This window comes from Clarias gariepinus, chromosome 12, assembly GCF_024256425.1.
Source record: "Clarias gariepinus isolate MV-2021 ecotype Netherlands chromosome 12, CGAR_prim_01v2, whole genome shotgun sequence".
Classification (NCBI taxonomy): domain Eukaryota; kingdom Metazoa; phylum Chordata; class Actinopteri; order Siluriformes; family Clariidae; genus Clarias; species Clarias gariepinus.
The window spans coordinates 12,062,512-12,089,057 of NC_071111.1; the positions used below are offsets into that span (position 1 = coordinate 12,062,512).

The window sequence follows — 26,546 nt, forward strand, 5'->3', positions numbered from 1 at the left end:
TCTAACCATAGTGCAGCTTGGTGCTATCTTATCCCAAGGAAAGTGATGCACATGCACCTGTCCATCCACATGATGTAAAAGAAAACATGATTCATCAGACCATGTCACCACCTTCTGTTGTTCCGTGGTCCAGTTCTTATGCTCAGCAGCCCATTGTATGCCCTTTTGGTGGTGTATACGGGGCAGCATGGGCTCCCTGACCAGTCTCATACACAACAAACTGTAATTCAGTTTGAATAATACAGTAGCTAGCATTAATTTTTTGGACAATTTGTGTTAAAGGAGCTTTTCTGTGGGATCTAAACAGATAGGTTAGCCTTCACTTCTACAAACAAACAATGATCCTTTGCCACCCATGACCCTGCCCCTGGTACACTGGTTGTCCTTCCTTGGGTAACTTTTGGTTGGTGCTGCCCACTGCATACTGAAAAACAACCCACAAGACCTGCTGTATTGGACGTCCTCTGACACTATTATCTACTGTAGCAAACACAATTTGATCCTGGTCAGAATTACTCAAATGCTTATACTGTACTTGCCATTTTTTTTCTGCTTCAAGAATGACGGATCACTTGCTGCTTAACATATCCCACTCCTTGACAGGGGTGTCACTTAATAAGATAATCAATTTTATTGTATTTGACATTAATAATAATGTTATTGCTGATCACTTTATGTATCTATGCACATGGGGACCAAAGGCTAGTCCACCTGGCTCTATCTTACAAAAAAGCCAACGCAACCCAAACCGCTGAAAGAAGTCAACACTGGTCACAACAGAAAGGTATCAGAACATCTAGTGCATCACAGCCTGCCATACGTACTGTAGCACTTAGCAGGCAAAGAGTTCAAGATTGTTTATCTGGCCTCCAAACCCCCTAGGTCCCTATACGATCAAGCATCCGTTGGATGCACTGGACAAATTGTCCAATCCATGGAGACCCACTTTGCAATCCACGGGACACAAAGGATCCGCTGCTGGCATCCTGGTGCCAAACACCACAGCAAACAACCAGAGGCCCTGTGGAGCCCCACCACTAAGGGACCAGAGCCACCTCACCTAATTTGTATTTGCAAGATCATGCACTGATCAAAACATACATGAAAATACCAAAAAGTATGTCTGCAGTTTTGTGATATTAAGTCTAAATCTTGTGGTTCTAAATACAGCTAGACTTCGCTCCTCAACAGTCAGCGAGTGCAGCCCCACACTAGGTCATCTTAATTTTTCTAGTAGAGGCCAATTCACTGGTATGTCAGAGATCCTCTTTTAGACGAAGCATGTGGTTGGGAGCAACCTGGCAGAGACAGCGGACAGGGCAGCATAACGCATGGCCTCAAACTGTCAGAAAGTTACACTCCAGTGAGCCAAGAAGATCAGCCTCTATCCAGTGACAGGACAGACAACACTACTTTAACCTCAGAATCTCTAGCAGCTCTTTTTCTGACTCTGGTTGAAGTGTTCTGTATTCAAGTAAATGAGTGTATAAGGGCCATGCGGTCCCTGCTGTAAACACCATTTTATACTCACTTCACTATTTTTTCATTGATATGACTGAGTAATTGCAATTAAACAAAATAATGCATTTCAATCATGCATTAAAAATATACTTATTGAAAAGTAAGGGTATCCCGAATTTGAATTGTACATGCAGTTTGTAATGAAAGTAAAAAGTACATGTTCAACTTGCTGATACTGGAATTGATGCTAGTCTACAGTAAGATGACACAAGAGAACAAGCTAGCTTGGTTAATTATACCACGTTAATTTTAGCAATTTAGCAAAATCGTGCCTAACATGCACTTTCAAATGAAATGAAGTTCATGAATTTTTATTTTAAACATCTTTGCTAACGGCAGCATATTGTATAATTTTTTACCAAAGTAGACCCAGGGGTGTGTATTCTCTGGCAGTCTAATAGCCACAGAGACAACAATACTGCATAGCATGAGAAGAACTCTGCAAACTGGCATGATTATTATTATCATCTTTTATTTTTTTGTTCTTGTTATTTTTGTTTTTACGAGTCTGATCAAATGAGTGTATTACTGTATGTTTAAAGCCATTCCATACAGTATAGACACAGCACTTGTGCAGCCACCCATCTAAATTATGGATTATTTAAGAAATATATTACAATAATATTATTATTAATACATTATTATGGAAATATATTATTATAGTATAATAATAGCACGGTGGCGTAGTGGTTAGCACTGTCGCCTTGCACCTCCAGATCCTAGATTTGATTTTCATGTTGAGTCTGTGTGCATGGAGTTTACATGTTCTCTCCTTGCTTGGTGGGTTTCCGCTGGATTCTCTGGTTTCCTCCCACAGTCCAAAGACATGCAGATTAAGCTATTTGTCGTTTCCGTTTTGCCTGTAGTTTGTGAATACGCATGTGAATAGAGACCAGAAGTCCTACCCACAGTCTTACAAATGAGAATTGACTTTTAATGGTCCCCATTGGCCTCCACAGTTCCTAGTAGGACTGTAGAGGTACCTAGATGGATAGATGGAATTGTGTTAATAATAATAATAATAATAATAATAATAATAATATTAATAAAAATAATAATAATCTCCACTCTGATTAAGCCTTTAGAGAGAAACACAGAAGTGCAACTCAGTTACTATTTTCATGAACGCTCAAGTGCAGCGGAACAGGGTGTATGAAATTCAGAATTAGTATTTTAAATCCATGTTAATCCAGAATTTTGGTAATGTCAAGCCTCTCATCTGTCCCATTTCTTACAACCCAGTTTTGTGGATCTGCACTATTTATTTCACCCCACTTCAGCACAAATAGGCCACCTCACCCCAGCTGCTCATAAAACCCAACTGATTAACTTATTAACATATGCATAAGGCAGTTGTGATTACTAAATACGAATGGATTTAGACGTTGATGCATTATTAGTTTGTATGTAATTAATTAAGCAGTCGCTTGTTTGCTTGTTTTTCTGCATACTTTGCAATAATTCTTCCGAATTTACATCTGGTATTTAACTGTTATGTCGCGTTATGCTATGCGGCTGCGTGATTTTTGCTAAAATGCTTATTTAAGGGACGCAGACACCACAGAAAGATGCCAATCATTAACAACTGTACCCCCTGTCCAGCTCCCCTTCTGCTTCTCTGGTCTTGTCCCTCCCTTAGCCTCAGATTGGCCAAAATCGAATCTGAACAATGTTGGGATATTAAGCGTGGGTAGGATAGAGAGTGGAAGTACATATGGAAATAGGTAATTATGTAACAACAGCAACAACAGTCAGTTGTTATTTTAAGACACGGAGGTCAGTCTTTCTGAAATAGTTCTTGCAAGAACAGTATTGTGTCAAGTGCATTTGCAAAACCCATCAAGCACCATAATGAAACTGGCTCTCATGAAGGCCATCCCAGGAGGGCGAGACCAAAACCTACCTCTGCAGCAGAGGAGAAGTTCATTTAGAGTTACTATACCAGCCTGAAAAATGACCAATTAACAGCATCTCAGATTAGAGACACTTTGAAAGCTTTACTGATCATGAGTAGCAGATACAGTACATCTCAATATCAACTGTTCAAAGGAGATTACTGCATATTTTGGACGTCTTTAGCATTCCTTTACAATGTAGAAAGAAATAAAAATCAGGAACGACCATGGAGTTAGAAAGTGATCTCAAACTTTTGAGCGATGTCATGGTTAGCCCAAATAACAAATATTAATAACATTTCTGCACTGATCATATTGTGACCCCTGATTTTAATCACAAAACCTATGAGGTCTAAATCATATTATTCAGTCATAGAAAAATAATTTAAAATCCCAGAGTTAGAGAATAGAGATGCATACATCGACCGCCAGAGTGGAAGGTCAGTCTCAAAGTAAAGCTAACATCAAGCTGAGATGTTTAATGCCCTTATTACTAGCACCGCTGACATGCTGTTTTTCATCCAAACAGACGATACTGCCATAATGGATGAGCTGTCATGTGACGGCAGAACCTGAATGGAAAAAATAAAGATCAAATAAACAAAAGCAACCATGTTCCCCCTTCCCCCTTTTTTTGGAGAGTGACACATTGATGAGTGCAAAATCAATGAGCCAAAGGGTGAGAGTTTTTTTTTTTAAGTCTTGGTAAAAAGACACAAAAGTGAGAACCACTCTAAGGTAGAAATCAAGGTGGCAGACAAGAGAGAGACTGAGAGCTAAGACAGAAAGAGCGATGTTAAAGCATATACAATCATTTTCTGAAACGTGTGCAGAACACTCAGCCAGAATATGTGGTCTTACCTACTGTAGCGTCTGGTCACTTCTGAACTGTTCTTGTTCTTATTTGGATGACAGACTCAAACTCGACTTTCATGAAGAGCGTGAAATTGCCCGATGCCTTATTATAACTATTCCCACAATGCATTTCAGCAGACTCTCAAGTGGCATCAGCCAAACTTAAAAGCCTGCAACATGTACACAGAACTCATTTGTAGCCGTCTATCAAACTACTAGAAAAAGGTTCGGTGCTGATAAAGCCGGCAAATAAAACTGCCTTTTCTATTACAGCCAAATAGTGAAAGCAAAAGGTTAGAATACACTCTATCTTTATGCATGCACATGCCCGCATCTTTTGTTTGCATAAGCCTTGTGTAAATTCATTGGAAACCAATTAATGCTAGGGATTTTTTCTCTCTCGGTCTCTGAGGGAAGAAGCCTAAACTCTGCTGCTGAGGGATTTTCCAAAATCAAAGGAAGTTCACAAAACGAGCTGTCAATAAAGTGAAAGGGAAGAGCTAGCCATATTGTTTAAAGCTGTCAGTCTGCACTAATTATTCCACTGAAAAATACATTTGTCGCATTTCAGCACCATGATTTCAAGGACAGCACAATGTCAGTGAATAATGGTCAGTTAGGATTTATAGATTTGAGCATTTGAATAGATTTTCAGTCATAAAGCATAAAATGCCATTTTGCAGTATACACCAGAGGGAACTGATGGAGCTAATTAATACATCGATTTAGCATTCTTTGCTACTAAGGTCATACTCCACAAACAAGAATGAGAATAGTTCTCAAAACATATGCTGTTTTACCATTTATTGTAAATTCACGTATAGTCCCAAGCTGAGCTTGTTTTGGGAAGATCATACAGTATTTGCTGGTTTGTGTTCACATAAAAAATGGATCAATTGCACCATTCCATATATGACTTTTGGCTCATAGGTCTGCAAAAAAAGTTTTTTTTTTTAAGTACGCTCTTTGGATACAGGAACACCTAGAAAAGCACTTGCTCCATTACAGTGGTCCAGTTCTATGAATGGATAATCTTACTTATGAATAAGGCAGCCAGCCTTTTCTATTGATCAGAACAACCTCTTACATACTGTATAATCATAAGAGTTGAAACAGTAAGCCATGAGACAAGCTGAACCATCATCTTACTCAGTGTAGCTAAAACAAAGTGTTGTTTAGGAAAAGTCCAGCGTACAGTCTCCTAGTGCACTGCCGATCAGTTGTTTCGAGCGTTCCTAGGCTTGAAAACAGCTCATCAAACATACTTACCAGAGACTGACATAAAAATGCATTAACACGTTAGCCACAGGGACTAGCAGAGAACGATGGGGTAATTTGTGAGTGGTTACTCCTATAGGTGGTTTACGATTGGTTAATGTACTTCCAGGCTGTTTGTGTTGCAGTGCTGACCCACAAATGAGGACTAACACAATAAAAAAGTTGATAGTAACTTCTTAATATTGTGGGGTTTTATGGTTAATAATGATTAAGTGGGAAAATAGAATCACACAGAAAATCACTAAAGTAAAACCAAATGTAATAAACTTTTCTCTGAAGCGTGCCTCCAGTGTCTTCACTCCCCTTACTGCCTTTACTGCCTATCAGGGTCCTACCGCTAGGTTCACTGTCTGCCCCACTGTGGGATATAAACAGCATTTTTGACTTCTGGTTATACAGAATTTATCCACGACTCCTAAATTAAGTGCCGAGTTAAACAAAAGCACCCCAGGAGAAGCAAGAAGGATCAACTTATTTTTAATCATGTAATGCATTCCGCGTATTAAAACGATTTAAAGATGTACACAGAGCTAAAATAACATAACTGAAATAGGGATAAAAGAAATAGGCCATACAGTGTTAATAAAAAAAGAAAAACAAACATCAGTACAGTAATAATGGAAATACAACCTGTCCAAAGCTGGATCTTCAGAGGAACATGAGTCATAGAGCTGTTTTTTTTTCTTCTTTTCCTTGACTTATTTAGTAGTGGTACATAAAGACAACATACCACTAAGTGTATAAAAAACATCAGCATGTGGTGTTTGCGAAAACGAGACGTCTGTATGCATCATGCCAGCGCAGTCGGCACAGAGGAATTTGCTCATTAATTCTAAAGGTTGGGGTCTGAGAGCTTATTATATTTAAAGACTGATGCAGCATACATTTTAAACGTCTATGTAAGAGATTATACGAGCTACAAATAAAATCCCTGGGATAAGACTATCCCCAAACAGGATTATTTTCTCTCCCTTGCTTTGGTTATTTATTGCCTCGTAAAAATTAATAAATCCTTCATGACCAGTTGGAAGAAAATGTTCCTTTTTTTTCAGGCCACAAAGCAAAACTTTACCAGTGTTGTAAAATGATTATCATATATATTTCATATGCCGTATAACCATCAACACAATGAACACCCAGCAGGAAACCTAACATTGGATGACTGATGCAATATAGCTGAAACGATGCTGCGATATCATCCAAATTCGGAACAGGGTTTGAAAGGGATAACGTGAACGAATGACCCAAACATTGCAAATACAACCTCAACACAGCAATATTTCTATTGACTTTATTCAGAGCATTATGTCCATTATCAGCTGTTCACACAAGTTAATCTGGCCTTATACGTGAGCCCTTAAGATTCTTACAAGGCTTAGAATTCTGTTCAGAGGGTGGGACGGAAAGGTGTGTGTACAGTATCTCACGTCACACATCTCTTTTTATTGTGTTGTAATTTATTTGGTTAATTTTTTTCAGAAATATTACAGATGTGCACAGATGTTCAGCATGTTCGCGGTGAATTGCTATTGTCCGATATTTTTTGTGGTGGTTGTTAAGAACATGCATGTACAGTACTAGCATCAGTGAGTTTCCTAGTGGTCCAGTGGTGAGCATCCAGTGTTCTCAGTGCAGCAACTGAAGTACAGATACTGCTCAGGCCATTGGTTTGGTTTTAATACTGTTGTGAATTCATTTCTGCAACATTGTGTTTGTGCATTTATTCAATCTACTGTAATCCGCCTGTCATATAGTCCACATGGTTCTCACGTCATTTTATCAGAGTAATTCTAACTTTTAAAAACAACTCGATACCAAAGTTGCCCCAACATCCATAATGCTGCAAAATACAAATTACAAATTACAAATTACAATGCTTTGACCATCACTACAAAAAAGACTAAAAGGAACATGCTGGGATATGTGGAATAGCACGCATACACAGGTATCCCAAAGAGTCACACCTGGGATAGGAATTATTGATACTGGAAAAAATTAGAACCATTTTTAAGATGGTCAAGCAAACTTTATTTCAGCTGAATATGACACCTTGCTTTTAAAGATTTTTTGGTTTTAAAAAAAGCATATCTTTTTAGTAGGTCAACCTCAAACCTGAATGTTTATACTATTAAACCCATATACACTACGTTTCACACTGATTGCTGACTAGGACAGTTTATCGAACTGCATAGATCTTCTGCGTCACTGAGCAGTGATCTACTGTATAAACTTCATTAGGATTATCATCAGCCCAAAAGGTATAGCATTGATGCCTCACAGCTCAGAGGCCAAGATTCAATCTTGTGCTTTAATCATTATCTGTCCAGAGTTTGACATGTTTTCCCCATCCCTGTTTGAGTTTCCTAAAAGTACTCCAGGGGTGTCTACCAACCTAAGCCAGGAAGATAGGGTGAGAGCTGGAAAGATCATACTTACAGATTTCTACACTTATCCACCCCTCTAGACGAGTTAATTATAGTCACCAGTGCACCTACAGTACAGTATCAGGATGATTTTGGTAACTGTGAAATAGCACATGGAGAACCTGGGGACAACTCAATACACAGTAAACTGGTCTCAGGATGGAACTGGGGACTCAAACTTGGCATGGACCTTCACTCGTTTTCTGTTCAATGGGGTAGAAGTTTAAAAAGTCACCAGGAGCACACTCAGGATTACATTAAAGGACATTTAGGTCCTTAGACACATAAGGTTAAACTGACGCTTAGTCATTTAAAATGTAGGAGCAGTATGATCACACATGATCGCCAGCATAAGTAGGGAATAAAGGTAATGTAAATGCTGCTATAGGAAGAATTAACACAACACGTGGTGTGATGCTTGTATCACCCCCATACTATTAGTTTCATTTAACAGGATATTCTGTTTTCAGTTTTATTTCTCACAAAACTTGAGCAATAATTACATTTTTGTATTTAACAAAGAATGACATGTCGTACTGTTTGCACTCAAAACATTATGACTGTGCAGCTTTTATGATTACAGTACAACATCAGCCATAACATTACAATACAAAAACTTATAGGTTTCCCTTGTGCCAACTGGGCATCTTACTGTAGGACCTTTGGGGCATGATGCCACAAGATCTCTGGGGGTGTGATGTGGTGTCTGGCACCAGGACATAAGCGGCGGATTCATTGGGTACTGTGGATTGCAAGGCCCGGCCTCTGTGGACCAGGTTTGTTTGCCCTGTGCTTCCCATGGGTGCCCAAGGCTATATACTGTACATACTGTATGGGACCTTTTATAAAAAATAATGCCATATTTTTTCATTTTTACACATAATTATAGAAGTTATGATATTGTAGAATGTGCATAATAATACCAACCTGTGAATAGCCTTACAGCCAGAACTACAGTACTGTCAGACCTGCTGGTATAAAACTTATTCCTACCTTATATATTAAAACCTTTTGATATCTATATATATATACTGTGGGGCAAAAAATGTCAGCCAAAAACAGCTCCAAAAAACAGCTCCAAAAAACAGCTCCAAAGCATGATGTTTCCACCCCCATGCTTCACAGTAGGTATGGTGTTCTTTGGATGCAACTCAGCCTTCTTTCTCTTTAAAACACAAAGTTCTATTTTGAATTCATCTGACCATATGACATTTCTCCCAATCCTCTTTTGGATCATCCAAATGCTCTCTAGCAAACTTTAGATGGGCCTGGACATGTACTGGCTTAAGCAGGAGGACACTGATGGTAGCCTTTGTTACTTTGGTCCCAGCTCTCTGCAGGTCATTCACTAGGTCCCCCCGTGTGGTTCTGGGATTTTTGCTCACAGTTCTTGTGATCATTTTGACCCCACGGTGTGAAATCTTGCGTGGAGCACCAGATCGAGGGAGATTATCAGTGGTTTTGTATGTCTTCTATTTTCCAATAATTGCTCCCACAGTTAATTTCTTCACACCAAGCTGCTTACTTATTGCAGGTTCAGTCTTCACAGCCTGGTGCAGGTCTACAATTTTGTTTCTGGTGTCCTTTGACAGCTCTTTGGTCTTGGCCATAGTGGAGTTTGGAGTGTGACTGTTTGAGGTTGTGGACAGGTGGTTTTTTATACTGATAACAGATGCCATTAATACAGGTAACGAGTGGAGGACAGAGGAGCCTCCTAAGGAAGAAGTTACAGGTCTGTGACAGCCAGAAATCTTGCTTGTTTGTAGGTGACCAAACATTATTTACACCATAATTTGCAAATACTGTAAATTCTTGAAAAATCCTACAATGTGATTTTCTGGATTTTCCCTTATTTTGTCTCTCATAGTTGAGGTATACTTATGATAAAAATTACTGGCTTCTCTTATTTTATTAAGTGGGAGAACTTGCACAATTGGTGGCTGACTAAATACTTTTTTGCCCCTCTGTATATATATACACACATACATATACACACAGGTCTAACTGAATGTCAGCATCTAAACTTTAGACTAAACTTGAAACTTTTCTAAAAAAGAAAAAAATTAGACACTTTCATTGCTGTTGTCTTCGTGCCCTATTACTGGCTGATTATTCAGCATTGTAATTGAGTACGCCCATCTGTAATGACAACATTCTAGGCTGTAATTTAGTCTCCTTACCCAGATTGTGATACTCAGAGGAAATAGCATGTTGAGAGTAATTAACTGTCACTGGTATAATCAGCTACTCTTAAGGTGCGATAAAGCAATTTGGTTAACACTGAAGCAGATCTCTGCATTATAGTAGTATCATGTTGTATCTAAAATATCAGTGCAGAACTGCGGATTCATCCTCCCTAAAACTATTCATTTGTACCGTGCCACATTTCAGCGAGAGCTCCCTGCTTCGGCTTGATTTCATTTCCCTTAGACAAGCCTTTTCCACAAGCGTTTTGCATTAGCAAGTAATGAAAATAGAAAACGGTCTCAAAAGACATCTGGGCCTAACATCATTGCAGCTGCAGGATAGAGGGAATGAGGAAAGGGAGAGGTGATGAAAAATGATTTGGTTGGATAATTTCAAGAAACAGCCATAAGATCATGGTGTTATGTCTTTCCTTTGATCTCCTCAGTATTTCTGAAGACTGAGTCAGGACAATAGCGCAGGTTTTGAGATATTCTGTCTTTGAGCTCTTTGACTTTTGTTTCTTTGCCGAATAAATAAATAAATGAATAAATAAAGTTGATTATGCGCATTAGCACACACTATGAGATGAACAAATGCCATTGATTCTAACTGGGTTTAGGGGGAGAGCCTTGAGCCATTAGTGAAAATGCTGTATTGATTGCTGGGATATGGAGTTTCCTTTTGTAACTGAACACTTGAGGATTACGTCATTATGCTGGAAGTCTAGTTAGAGTCCATGTGAGTGTGAAATACAAATGCAATCTAAAACACAGTAATTGGGTGAATGCTTTCATGCCCATGGAGGTGTAATAAGTAAAGAATGATGTATTTACCCAAATACCCAAAATATACCCAAGTGTTTATTTTTATAATTTTTTTTGGTAGCACTATCCAAAGTGTTATATATCTGCTTTTTTTTTTAAGCTAATATAACAGGGTAAAGAATGGAAAAACACGAGTTGTCACATTACCAAGAAATCCTAAAAAACTTTCATATGGCTGAAAATTTAAAGACACAGTTTAATCTCTAACTGTTATAAAGCAATTGCACTAGAAACTCCGTAAAAAAAGTGCTAAATAAATACCTCGTTAAATCTTATTGCCTTTCTTTATATTTATATAAAAATATATTTTAATGTCTAAAACATGTTGTCATCATTGGTTTGTTTTTTTAGGAAGACAATAGCTTAAAGTTTTTTCATACCGAGTATACTATAACTAAGAGTGCACGCTAAACTGAGGCGTGTCGCTCTCTCTTTCTCTCTCTCTTACTCGCCGGCCTTTTAGAGAGACAGAGGCTGGGTCTTTACCTCTCTCCCTCGCTCTTAAGCGCGCTCGTCTTTTTGTCTGTCTTTCTTTTCTTTTCTTTTTTTTTTTTGTCTTTGGCCTGCGTCGTTACACACAGATGCTCATTAATTTGTTCAGTTTCTATAGCACTTATCTTGTGTTGGTTTGCGGGGACCTAGAGCTGATCCTTTAGCATGGTGCTCTGGGACAAGGTGTGGGAAATCCTGGTTGGGGTGTCAATCAGTTGTTGGGCACAGACACACACACTCGTACTCCACAAGCAATTGGGGAACACTAATTCTGCCAGAAAACATTCATTTTGACCGTGTGTGTTTGGGCTCTGTAAGTACTGGGCCGGGGGAAAAATCCAAGCACACAGACCAGAGGCATGTATTTATTCATTTATTTATTTATTTATTCATTTTTTTTTTATTTCAATTGCATCCTAAACACACCCATGCTTAATAGACTACCAATAGACTACCAAAAGACACAATGGTAGTTGGGGATAAAACTTTCTATTTACCATATGGTGGCACGGTGGAATAGTTGTTAGCACTGTCGTCTTGCACCTCCAGGTCCAAGTCCTATGTCGGGTCTGTGTGCATGTGTTTACCTTGCTTGGTGGGGTACTCCAGTTTCCTCCCACAGTCCAGAGACATGCAGATTAAGCTCATTGGCGTTCCCAAATTGGCCTTACTGTGTGAATGTTGACCGGAGGTCTTACCACGGTTGTACAAATGGAAATAAATGCATTGGCCTCCAGGGTCCCAAGGTAGACTACAGAGGTTCAACATTTTATTATGATGTTTCCGCCATTACCTTTATAGAAGAATTAATCACACATTTAATGTCATTTTTCTATGGTGAGATAATGCTCTAGATATTGTAAATAAAATTTGAATGAATTAATCAACTGACGTAATTAAAATGTGTAAATGATTTTGGAACTAGCAGACCTGGTGTACTGTATGTTTTATGTAAAAGTATGTTAGAGTTGGATTAAATAATTTTTTTTTTTTCTATATTTGCCAAACTTTAAACTCATTCGTGTTAATATTTTGACTTAGTAATACTTTCTCAGTTTTTTTCCTCCGAATGATCTATTCACGTAAAGTCAAAACTTTTCAGATCATGCCTAATTATCAAGAGGAAGGAAGAAAGTTCAAATTAACAGCCAGACATGACTAATTGTGCTGAATCAATAAGCTTCGTTACACATATACGTTTGGGGTATTTTAGTTTAATTAGAATTCTTTTTAGTTTTAGTCACCCAGGAGACTCATCACTAAAGCTCATCCGTACAGCATACCATGAACAGTCATTAAGAACAAATTGTTCATGAACAAACCTGTGTTCACTTTTGAGTTTGGTTTAATCTTTTATTTACACTCGAGGCCAATAGTATTAAGACAACATATGCAATGTATTATACTTTAGATCTTCCTGTGCACAAAACAGGTGATGTCACTAATTAGTCTGGCTGGAAAGTTGTGTTAATCAGATTTAGCTGCTTTAATTAATGGATGGTACAAATATGGGGTCGGACGTTTTGTTTCTGAAGCCGGAGTGTCCATCTCTGCACAAAAATGGCTAAAACTTGGGAATTCTCATGTGTATTGCAAACTTCTGTAGATGATCTTCAGGAAGCAATCAGGCAGGCGTGGATTAAGCAAATGGCACCAGAGTACTGCAGATGTCTTTTTGCCTTTATGCAGAACCAGATCCAGCAGGTTCTGGAGGCTTTGCAAAAACAACCTACATTTTTATCTCATTATACATCTGAGCAGTTTAGGGTTAGGGGCCTTGCTCAAGGGCCCAACAGGGACAATCTGGTGGTCATGGGGTTTGAACCTTGGACCTTCCGAACCATAGTCCAATGTCTCTCTCTGACTTTTGACTCTGGCTTCTTCTGAAAATGTTTCATTTCATTTTTATATTTCATGTCACTGCGAGTGAACACAACAAAATAAGACTTGATTCACTTCAAGACAAAAAACGATGCTTTAATTTTCTCTTCCCTTCCTCCTACCTTTTACCAACTTATCCCCCGCCTGATAAAAAAAAGTCATGATTTTAGAAGGGTCAAATTATTGGCCTGCATCAAGCAAAGAAAACATTCAGATTACTGGAATTGAGTTAAGAAACCTCTGACGCATTAATAAAGTCTATAAAAAAGACAATGCTGAACCATCAACTTCAGAAAAACACTCACTCACACACACTCAATGCGATGAGAACTTATAGGAGTGTGACCGTACTGTAAGAAAACCACACAGGCCAATCAGAAAAGGCTTAAAGTTGCTAGGGAGTATAAAGATTTTTTTTTTTTTTTAAGGTCACGTGGTCTAATGAGTCCTGATTTACATTATTGCAGCATGATGAGTTTGTGCGGTGAGAATCAGGCATCACTTCATGAGCTACACCTCACCCATAGCGCCCCCTGTACAAGCTTCAGGAGACAGTGTTATGATCTGGAGCTGCTGCAGTTGGTCAGGTCAAGGCTCCACAACGTTATGGCGCAATAAAATGAAGGCCCTTAAACAAGATATACTTTTATATATTGAAAATGCATACTTGGTCTTTTAAGTGTGTAGACAGGAGCTAAAACTTGTCATGAGTAAAAACCCAAAATGAAGATTCTTTCAGCAAACTAAAAAATCAGTGTCTGATGGTCAACGCCTTATTTTGAGCCACACAGTTATTTATAAACCAAGGGAAAAGTTGCAAGGAATATTCTCTTTTGATTTTTTTTCTTTTGATGATTTTTTTTTTTTGTGGTTCCCATCCCTTTTGTGTGGGTCCTGGGTTCGATCCTGAGCTCAAGTTCTTTTCTGAGTTTTGCATGTTCTGCTTGTCCAAAAATTAGCATGATGCCCTGCATTGAACTGGCGGTGTTCCATCCAGGGACGATTCCCCTACTCTGCGCTAAGTGTTGTAACTTTAGGCTTTGTACCCATTTGACCCGTACCAATGTAAGGCAGTTTTAAATACATTAGTGAATTTCCACTTCTAGCATGTGTTCTTTTAATACCAGGACAATAATATTTTTAGATTTTCGTTTCATGCAGTAAGCTATTTCACCCACACTTTATATCCTATGTTTTTGGAATTCTTCAGCATTTCTGAGAAATATCACAAGGGCAATTTTGGAGCACGCCTCGGGGCATAAGCATGGCTTGTTTTTATTCAGTCGTCTCTCGAGTGTGTGTTGACTCACCAACTCTGAACTCTGTTGCGCTCTAGTGTATCTCGTGTAGATTGATTTAAGGTGGGAAGTCACCATAAAGACCTGTAGTGGGAAGTATAATAGAAATAAAGCAAGGACACACCGCGAGCCAAGCTTTCGCATTGCCGGCGTACATTGCCAAGGTCAGCGATTCGGGCCTGCTAAATTACTTAAAAGTAATGAGCGCCTTGCGATTGAAATTTAATGTAACCTAATGTAATGTTCTTTAAAAAACGAACGTACCCCCAAGTACTTTTTAAGGACTAATGGAGCGGTGTTGAGACATATCTGTGCGGCTCGTGAAGCTGGGAGTAATACAGAGAGCTCATGTAAAGTGGTGATTTGTAAATAAGGGATTTCGCAAGAGCAAATGCATTTCTTATGGACTTTCAAGAGAAGTGCATAGCAGCAAGAGAAAGTGTTAATTGTGTGCCAGATTTTATCACCATCATTCCCACAGCGCTGAGGACAGAGTCTTTGTCGACACTGGCTGTCACATCCGTAGAGACTCTTGTGGATTAGCTGAATTGCTCGACTGTGGCCCGTGGCTTTTTGAGTTCATTAAGCTCTTGAGTGGGGACAGCTTAATGACAAACGTTCTAATGACTCATCCACTAATTTTTTTTTTTTCAGTGAAGAGTAAGTGCCCTCCTTAAGCTGCATGCCCTACCTTAAAATTAAACTGCTCTAAGATCAGCAGCCAATTACAAGAAATCAATGGATTGGATTTAAGATGCGCTTGCAAATCCAGGATAATTATTTATCTGATGGGAGGCTTTCCGACAAATACACACACCAGAGTGTTAAATACAAACTGTACGGTGTTTATATACAGTACAGTAGGTCAACTTGGACTTATATGAATTCTAAAAGTAGTAAATCAACACAGTGTTACAAATAATATAGTGAGTCTATAAAAAAAGCCTGAGCCATGCTGATATCCAGCACAACAGCATGTGTGATAATTCCAAGTGTGATATTGCTTTTATACAACAGTTTAACATTTATAATAAACAAAGTATGATTTACTTGATTACTATGAAGCCAAATGTGAGAAGAATAACCATTGAGGTGGTGGACAGTCCTGTGAATCTCATAAATATATATCTTTTTATATTTCCACTTATTCCGCTTAAGAACATCACCTCTGTTAAATTACAAATAGCGTCAATGGAATGCTACAATCCCTTGTTCCACACACCAAGTAGTGCTCTTCATTAGAGGTTACAGATGGATTTGGTGTTCAGCCTTGTGTTAAAAGCTACACAATGTGTTGTTTTAAATAAAATAACTATCAAAAGTGTGTCTGCGCCTGGTTTTGAATGTGAGTTTGGCAGGCAGTTGTTCTCTCCTCACTACAGCCGACCATACAGAACTACTTCCACCCATGCTGCAATCGACAGTGCAGTGCTGTTACCGTCCATTATCAGCACTATGTTGCATAACTACATTACATTTTGGTGAAATTCTTGCAAAACAGTGTTCTAGCTTGCCATGTTGCCACATAAGCAAATATAAAATGTGTGAAAAAATATGTATGAATCAAATGATCAGATTGTCCTTGATCACGTATTCGAATAAGTGTGTTAATTAATCCAACTGGAGCTACTCTGCAAGGTACAGGATGCCGTTTTACAAATATAATCACCACCTTCTGACCAGTCAGAAGTGAGAAATCCACCGTCCTCTGGTGTAATATGCTCTAAAATTGAATAATAGAATTTCAATAATAAGCTTTGGACTTTGTGTGATGCGTTTTGCTAGGTGTAGACCTGACCCATTCTTTATTCGCGACATTAACAAACAATCAGCGAGACATTTCAGATTCATGTTTTGCAGGGACATGGTTCTGTAGACATAATCAATGCCTGAGCCCGGCCCAGAGATGGCTTTGCCGCCTTCATTATGTTGTTGGAAGAGCTATGCATAATCACTCACCATGTCCTACTTTGCCCTTGTAAGTGTTCCATACAGATTTTATGCTGAAGCTTTAACAATATGATCTCGAGAAACACTATGATGAGACATCATCTGGGAAAAATCGTCCTTGTTTTATAGAAACGCTATAAAACAAACAGACTAAATAATATCGGGTATTGAAAATGTGCTGGCAAAACATAAAGTATTTATTTGCATGAAGGTTGGACGGCTGGCTGAACAAGCATGGTGGCACTGAGGGACATTTTGAACATAATGGCTCTTCTTAATCTGCCCAATAGAGTGCTATATTTGTTTGTATGGATAATCTTTTTGTTTTTTTATAATATTTAGGTTTTTTTTTCCTTTTTCAGCTTCTTTCTCCATCTCTGTCTTTATTCCCGTCTTCTTTTGTGGACAATGTTGAACTTGGCTCCAGTTTCACTTCAGGCTACATCTATGACAGTGACTCACTTGTTCTAGCATCCAGTCAATACAAAGCCCTTTAAAGGTCAGGGCCTTAGAATCTCCAGGTCATATTTGTCTGTAAATGTGTCCTCTTTCTTCCGGCTTAATCGTAATTCACTACATTCTCTGTACATAGCTTATATGATGCTATGTACTGTATGTTGGTTATTAGTGTAAATAAGCTACTCCTTCTTGGATTCGACAGCTAAATAAGTACTTACTATTAATACCTCGTCCTTCTTGGCAGCGACTGACAGCAGATGAAAGGATACATCCAATCACGGAGACGCAATGTTAAGGATAACTCTATTAAAATCGATCTCTTTCCAGATGATCTGGCAACCGACCATATGATCTGACTGATCCCACATATCCTTGCCTGAAGCCATTGCAGTGATGATTTAGCATAAACTGGTAATCAAATCTGATGATGTGCCTTTATATGTGCTTAAGATTTAAAAGCAAGGAAGGTCTCGGTAGCCCTTTTGGGAATGTATTATGAAATGGGGGCGAGCTACACATTTTTAAGCTAGCGGAATGTATTCGAGGCGTCGCACAGTGGTCACTCGGAATCTCAAACATGGCAGCAATAAGATCATTATGTTGTATCCTCAGCGAGCAGCAGATGTTATCTCCTGGGGTTGGACAGGACTGGACATTATTTATCGTGTATGTGTGTGTTGCTGCTTGAAACTGCCTGGATAGGAAATGAAGGCTGGATGTGTGCCATGTGTTAGCTCACATTGGTTTAATGCTACTCTGAAGATATACAAACAGTACTGCTAATATGCACACAACCATGAGCTGCTCTTAGTCTAAGGGCCAGGCGTACATGAGTGGGCGCAATGCAAAATATGTACAGCGTTCATCTGTACAGAAATGTATAAAAAGTATAAATTTAAACTATCTCACTTTCGGAGTCTTCCAGAAAACTGTAAACAAAGTCATGTGTTGCTGTAGATGTAGGGAAATTAATGAGGCATATGTTCAAAATGAATGTGCTGTCCCCAGGGTTGCCAGATTTGTAAGGGGGAAATAAGACAGATGGCAAGTAGTATAAAAACACACATCTTCTCTACTGTCCTAATGTGTCCTAAAATGATTTTTGCCTTATTACATACACTGATCAGCCATAACGTTAACACCACATTACATTAACGCTGATTATCTATTACATACCAGTGACAGGATCGAGAGCACCCAAGGATTTATGCCTGTGTGGAGCAAAGATCAGCGTGTCTCGTTCGACCCCGCAGGAAAGCGGATGCAAAACAAATCACTGAAAATAATGTTGGCTATGAAAGAAAGGTATCAGAACACTCAGTGCTATAGGGGGTTAGCAGGTAAAGCGTTCTAGGTTGTTGATCTGGCCTCCAAATTTCCAAAATCCCAATCCAATCGAGCACCACCTCACAACTTACAGCACTTAAAAGATCTGCTGTGAGGCAGTGGTAAAGTGCTCGCCCTATCATCCGGAGATCGCGAGTTCGATTCCCGGGCGGTGCTGTAACCTCTCGCAGCCGGAGGTCTAGAGAGAGCTGATTGGCCGAGCTCTCTCAGAGGGGAGGGATGAGAGGTACTTAGTGCTCCCACATCAATCCTCATTATGTAAGCTCACGCAAGTGAAAGGAGCGGATAGCGCTGTCCTCCGAGTGTTACTCCACCCCCAACGGTGCGTGAGCGCGCAGTTCGAAAAGATGCGGTCGGCTGGCGTCACGTGGTTCGGAGGAAACACGTGATAGTCTTCGGCCCTTCTGACTGAGTGGTAGTAGTAGCCTTAATGTTGGAGCCCCCTATTGACGGGGAGGAATTGGATACAACTAAATTAGGAAAATCTGAAAAAAAAGAGCAGTTATGTGTATCGCCTCAGTGGTTGGTACTGGACTACTGAGTGGAAGGTCGCCTTAACCCTTAACCCTTAACCCTCAGATGTGCCATGTATAATGAGATAAAAATGAAAGTTGCCCTAGATAAGCATGTCTGCTAAATGTGACATGGGATGTGATTTGGAAACTTCTGGTATAGAATAGTTGCAGCATTTAGGTTTGCATTACATTGCTGTGATGTACATAGATACAAAAAAAACTTTTCTTTTGCATGTAGGATGTAATAGGTTGTATTTCTCTTTTTGGGTTGTTGAACCTACTTTTTCAATGAGTAACCAACGAGTTGAAAAATAGCCTATATACATAATCTTCTTGTCATGAGTGTCTGGAGTACTGATTGTCCTCTCCTGTTGAATTATAAATAAATAAAAACCATTTAGAGCACTCAGAGTGGATTCCCTTGTGGTGCTATTATCAGCTAAAGCTCAATGAACCAAACACTTTCTCCTACTGCAGCGCCACAATTTTCAGAGCTACTCCCATCCGCTTCCCAAAAGTGCAGCAGTAATCTGGTTAGTCACATTGCAGAGCCTGTCCACTATTGGCCAAATCCCAAACTAATTTGGACTTTAAAGAGTAGAGAGTAGTTTTAAGCCACGTTGCCCGACTGCCACATATAATTTCACACCACCAGATCATACTGTTCTGTACGTCTTCTGTTTACTGACATTGGTTTAATGTGTTCACTGAGAAGCCACCTTAAGACTACACTTAATCTGACATTAATGCTGATTAAAATGCAGAAAACTTACACAGTGAGAGGCACTCTGTGTAATCAAGGCGTACACATGCTTCATGAATATTAATAAGGAGGGCTTACTCATTGTTCAAAATCTGTGTACTTTCCACATGAACAAATGTAGTCACTATAGCTTTGTGTTACATGATGTCCACTCAAGGACGGGTCTAGGAAGTTATTTCCAATCCACTGCACAGAGAAGGCTCTATCAGAAAATGGTGACATTGAACATGGATTGAAAAAACAGTTTAAACACAATACAAGTTTCTGTCATGGCCTCTCAGCAACTGAGATACTTTAACAGGAAAGCAGTCACCACTATGTGTGTTCGGAGTAAGAAATGGAGAAGAGGCATATTTCTACTGTAATTCTGGTTCAAGTAGAATCTGTTCAGGAAGTACAATTAAACTTTGGATTGCAAGCATAATTTGTCCCTGAAGTGTGCTTGTATATAAAAGCAAATTTCTTCATAAGTAATAATGGAAACTCTGTTGATTGGTTCTACAACCTAAAAATATTCATATAAAATGTATTAATACAAAATATAAAGTAAAAAAAAAAAAAATTACCTGCACTTTACCTTTAAAAAGACTAGAGAGGAGAGGAGGAGTGGGGGCTAATGTGTACAGTAAGACACGCGCACACTAACAGAGTCACTGCTCTGTCTGTTTCTTTAACGAGGAACCTCACTTGCTATTGCCTAGCAGAAATTTGACATTGTCCTTGTGGTTAAACAGATTAATCTCCGGCACTTGTACAGCCTTTTTTTTTTAACAAGGACCCATGTTGCAGTACAGTACAGCTACTAAAGAACCGTCACTTGGACACAAAACAAAAAAAATGCATTACTTACACGCACATGGTCAAAGCGTTATAGTAAACAGTACACGTGCACAGATGTTGGCTATACAAGTGACGCACGCGTACTGAGACTGAGCATAAGAGATGATTACCCACAATTCCACAGCGTGAAAGAGGGAAGAACCATTGGCTCAGTTGTGACGCTCGGCAGACAAAGCGCATGCGTACTACTCGTACGACTTGCTGGTTTTTTAAGTTTCAATTTTTAAAAGATTTTTAACTCTTGTTAAAACTCTTTTGTTAAGTTTAGCCTATTTTGTTGAGTTGAGCTGAGTTAGCCCACTTTTGGTAGCCAAAAGACAGATAAACTAGGCAAAACTCAACAAAAGAGTTTTTAACGTGAATAATGTGGACACATGTCACCAGTTCTAATCTAGGAGCGAGACTTGGCAAATTAGCTGAAGTTTGTGGTTTATAGCTTGCTAGTGATTTAGAGCAGGATTTTGGATTATTTGTGTGGTTTATGTGATAAACATGAGACTGATTTATATTTTTAGAGCTGAGCTGAAGATTCGGGACACTCATAAAACGGCATAGACCAAGTACTGTAGACGTGACTTTCAGAGGCTGGACGTCTGCAAAAAATATAAATCGGTCACGTGTTACTGTACCTGCTAAAATCCTGTAGACTGTCTTTCCCTGCACAGCGTATCTCACTTACGATGTCTTGTTCCTTATCTTTTCTCTTTTTTCCGTTTTTGCTTTATGTCTTCTATCTATTGATCTCAAATTATTAGTTGTCATTTTCCTTTGTCTCATTGTTATTCCTGTGTTCGGTTTTTCACTTATTCACCGCAAAAAATGGAATCTTAGCAGAGATAGACACCATGGATTCAGGTAAAAGTCCTGCCTCATGTTTGTTCCATCCATTAACTACACCAGCGCAAAGGAGGTGATGTCACTAATTAGTTCAAGCCTCCCTGGATAAAAAGTTGTGCTAATTAGAATCATCTGCTTTAGTTAATGGATTGAACAAATATGTGGCAGGCCTTTTACTTTCTAAAGTGACCGTTGCCACCTCTGTATTCTGGCAAGTGAAAAGATCTTGAATAGTTAAATGCATCTACTCACTCACTTATTGTCTATACTGCTTTATTCTGTATATAGGGTCATGGGGGCCTTTTGCTAGTTTTACTAATTTATTCTTTGAAAGAAGCAAAATTCCCTACATACATAAGACATTTTTACTTACATTTTTAGGAGCATTTGACGTTTGATTTGTTCCGGAGGCTCGTATTCCAAAACACTCGTACACCAAATTAAATTTTCCCATAAGAAATGATAAAAACTCAAATTATTCGTTCCACAGCCCAAAAAAATAAATACATAAAAATAATTAACACAAAATATAAAGTAGAAATAAAACAAATTAACCTGCACTTTATCTGTAAAAAAAGTAAAAATAAATTCCGACATATAAGTGTTTCCGTTTATGCATATGTGTGTAAAGCCCCTCCCGTCCCGAGAGAGAGGGTGTGTGAACCGGCATGGTAACGAGTCTTTTGGAATACGAGCCTCCGGAACGAATTATGCTCGTAATCCAACGTTCCACTGTATGTCCTTAGCTGCATTATAATATTTTCATTACTGGAACTATAGCCAAAATTTGTGTATGCAGATGTATTGGGGGTCTATTTATTGAAAATGCAACAGTTTATTTTATTTCTGATCAAAAGAATGAAATGAACTAAATGACTCAAAAAAAATTCATTCATTTTAATGAACAAGATTCAAAGAACCGAGTCACTAAAATGATTTAAACTTCCAATCACTAGTGCACATAGTGTAAGAATAAGGAAAGGATGGAGAGGAAAAGAAGGAAGATGGAACACTGCAAAAAAATAACATCCTAACAAATTACGTGCGCGCACACATAATGAGAGGCTGAGGGAGAAAATGGATTTTTACTCTTCTAATGAGACTTTTTTACACAGTAAACCTTTCTCCTTTCTTATTTGAATTTCACATAAACACACATTAACGGAAAGACTGTTTTGTAGAAAAAAAAATAGCAAGGAACATCGCTAATGACACTTGTGTGAGCGCATACTAACGGAATCACTGCTGTAAAGTAAAACAAACAAACAAATGAACCGGCACTTTACCTTTAAAAAGAATTGTGACAGAGCAGTGTTTCTGTGTAAAGCACATTGTGTTTCTGTGTGTTTGTGTGTGTGAAGCAGAGAGGGTGTGCTTCACACACACACACAAACACACAAAATAAAAAAGGCGAGAGAGAGTGTGTGTGTGTGACCCGGCATGGTGTCAAATTACGCGCGCACACATGGCTGAGGGAGAAAATAGATTTTTTTACCTTCTAATGAGACTTTCTTTTGCACGCACACGTGTTTTATAAGAAACAAAACATGTGCGCTGTACACACGCGCTTACAAGCACAAAATAAAATGTTTTACACACACACATGGTCACAGTGTTATAGTAAACAGTACAAGCATGCACGGACGTTGATTATACCAGTGAGAGACGAGCACTAAGACCCAGCAGGGAAGACGATTACCCACAATTCCGCAGCGCAAGAGAGAGAAAAACCGTTGGCTCAGTTGTGCTCACGTGACGCTTGGCGTCAAAACAAGAAGCGTATGCGTGATACATGATACTTGGTACTCGTAAACCTAGACAATGCTCATTTTCCAAGTCAAAATCTATTAAAAATCTTTGCTCGCCTTGCGAACACTCGCAAGCTGCATTACTCGCAATCCGGGGTTTCACTGTATTATAATAAACAGAATGTGTAGCTCATCTCTCATATATTCCAGTCTGAGACGTTCTGAGTCGTGACAAAAGAACGAACGACTCGGTGTAAAAAAGTCATTGAGAAAGAACCGTTCAATTCTGTTTCCTGTACATAACCTATGAGGGTTTTGCGATGATTTGCACATGCGCGCCCAGTAGAAAATGGACTGCAGTAAATCACTCTCTGAGACTACTCGTTCTTCTGAGTCACGTTGAAGATTTGTTCAAAAAGAATTAATTGTTCATGAACGACCCATCACTAAAGTGCACTTTGAAAATGTCATTCTGCATGTCTTTGGACTGTGGGAGGAAACCGGACGACCCAGATATTGAGTTATAACTTTATTGTTCTAATAGTCCAATCTGGCGTTATAAAGGTATAGCTTTTAAAGGAAACACCTAGGCTTTTTAGCTTAGGCTCAGGATGTAGGATTTCTGGATGCTGACAGGTAAAGGTCATACAGAACACTGCTTTTTTGTGGAGTTCATACTTTACCTCTTACTATGAGCTGCTAAAGGACTGACAACAGGCTCTGATACAGAGGCAAAATGGGAGGATTAATCAAACAACTATACACACCAAGAAATAGCCTCTCCCAGATTACTAGATGTAATTCAGGAGAAAATTACACCAACCTTATTGGACCTTATTCAGTGCTTATGATTTACACTGAAGGGCCGCTTACCTTTTGATTATTGTGTAGATATTTCAGTATCAGCAGATTGATGTACTATATAAACACTTTGTGTGCTCTACAATGCAATAAGATTATAAGGCATATAACAGTTATTAACATATACCAAAAAAAAAAAAAAAGAAATACATTCTGGTCTTAGGCAGGAAACATCTTCAGTGCCTTAAACAAATCATTGAAAAGTAAAGAAGTCCCAAATGTATCACATTTTTATGGGAACAAATCGACTTCCATTCATTTGTTTACCTTTTGTTCTTATAAATACACTGCCAATAAAAGGCCCTATTAAAACAGCCTGAGTAAAGAAAACAGCCTGATTTGTGGTATGTACACTCACACCAGAGGGAATAAGACATCATATGATCTGTATAAGCTGTAGTCTTTTTGTCTGCTGTGAGAAGATTGTTATCCATGGCGGATGGCCTTAGACGTGTAAAGGTCAGGTGTCTGTGTACAGTAAGCATGTTTTCATCCACACACCCTATATACTGTAGGTTCAATATTCCAGAACTGACCACTTGGCCCTTTGCTATGAATATTATGCTCACATCACTGCTTTGCTGTTACAGTGCATAAGAAGCTATCTTTGGATTTGAAGTGAAGGATGTCTGAAGCCAGGAAGCTAGCTGTGGGCCCTTTGGGTTTACTTTTTTGCTGATTTGTGCTGTATTTGCTTTTCTGTGGGATCAAACCAGACGGGCTGGACTTGCTCACCCTGTGAGCCTTGGGTGCCTATGATCATGTGATTGCTGGCGTATAGCTGGTAATCTATGTTTTTCAGTTCACCTCATGGTGGTATTGATGTTACGACTGATTGCAATATGTTAATAGAAATGATGTGCCTTGAAAATAATTTAACTGTGGACAGACTTTTGGTTTTGTGCTTATAAACCGTCTAAGGTCCGGGTTCAAGTCCAGGCCAGGTTCGATTCCTGTCTCGGTGTGCATATAATTTTGCATGTTCTACCCGTGCTTGGTGGGTTTCCTCCCACAGTCCAGAAATATGCAGATATGGCATTATTAAATTGCCCGTAGTGTGTGAATGAGTGAGTGTATGTGCCCTGCGATGGATTAGCACCCCGTCCAGGGTACTCGTGCCCTAAGTTTCCCAGGATAGGGACCCTGTACACGGGATAAAGCGGTTTAGACGATAAGTGAGTGAGAATTATCCTTGCAGTGGATCTTGGATTTAAAACATAAAGTTTATAAACCAAATTAATTTTAACTATGTTTACACTCCATAAAGTAGCTGGAAAATTAAACAGGCCATTTGTTTTTATGTTTATTCTGGAGACAATCCCTAACATAAACTGAAAGAACACTTTATACTATAGAAAAACCTTACCTGTTCCTTCTAATGGGAAACCAAATTTCTTTTAAAAAGTTGTGTACCTGTTGCAGTGTTTTGTGAGGAGATAATTATTATATACAATAATTATTTAGCAGTTTTAGGAGGAGTCTCCAGTGTCAGTGATTTGTAACAGCTGTAAAAAGCTTTGCATTTTGTACTTTCAGCCACTGGCGTCAAAAGTATCTTGGCAGAGATAAATTCTAGAAGAATCACTCATTTGCAAAGTGCAAAAAAAAAAAAAAAAGTGCACACAATGATAACGGAAAATGACAAGGAACATAAACATTAGGGCATGTTCTGATAGAAGCTGTCAAAGGCACAGAACCGCAGCAGGGCGCCTAAGATAAGAGCTGGCTTCCTGGCGAGACACTGAACAAAGTCATTCAGCGAGAACCTTCAGGGTCTGTACGCACAGCCGTTCTGTGAAAATCCTTGCAGATTCATCATCCTCCTCCCTCTCTGTGATGTAAATGGCCTGTGCATCCGTGACTCACTTTGTCAGTGCTTGTAGCCATTGTTTGAAGAAGAGGTGAGCATCAGCAGTACATCCTTATCTCCTTGGTACATGTGGCTGAAGGACGGTCTGTTTCACCCAAGGTCATCTACATTTTTCCCCCACTCTTCAGAGAACATTGGCACACGGAAACATAACGTAATTATTATTTTTATTTTTACGCTGATGCACTATTAACCGTGGTGCTGAACCTGCCCGAGTAAAGCGAAACTTCCCACAACTTTTCCCTTGAGGAACTGCAGTACGTTACATGAATGTGCTGTGCATCATATAAATTGCGAGCTTCTAACTGAAAGTGACCTCGTGTGCTGAATTAGTATCAGCATTCCTGTCCCCGTTAATAACTTTAACTACAACAGAAAGCTTTAAAAATGTCTTAGTAAAGACACTTTGTCTGTTGCTGGAAGGATAAAGCAGCAGGGTTGAGGAGTTACAGAAGCGAGAACTGCAGAATGGTTGCGAGCAGTACAGCGTTCGCACCAGCTCAGCTGGTGATAAATTGCTGGTGATAATGTCTGTTCTCGCTGTTGTCACATGTGACAAGTGGAGATTTCTTCTGCCCTCTGAGTATAGCCCAGAGCTTCTCTCTATTTGAGCAGTAAATAGCACTGCCAATTTGTGAAAGGCCCTAAAACTTTAGAACTATTTTAAACACAGGTACGAACACTTACAGTATGTGCATACTT

General features: G+C 39.0%; 1 protein-coding gene across 1 annotated transcript in view; it reads left to right on the forward strand.

The window, feature by feature from the left end:
* Positions 1 to 26,546, forward strand: part of tmem178bb (transmembrane protein 178Bb) — a 109,854-nt gene that overhangs the window by 55,783 nt on the left and 27,525 nt on the right. The window lies entirely within an intron of this gene.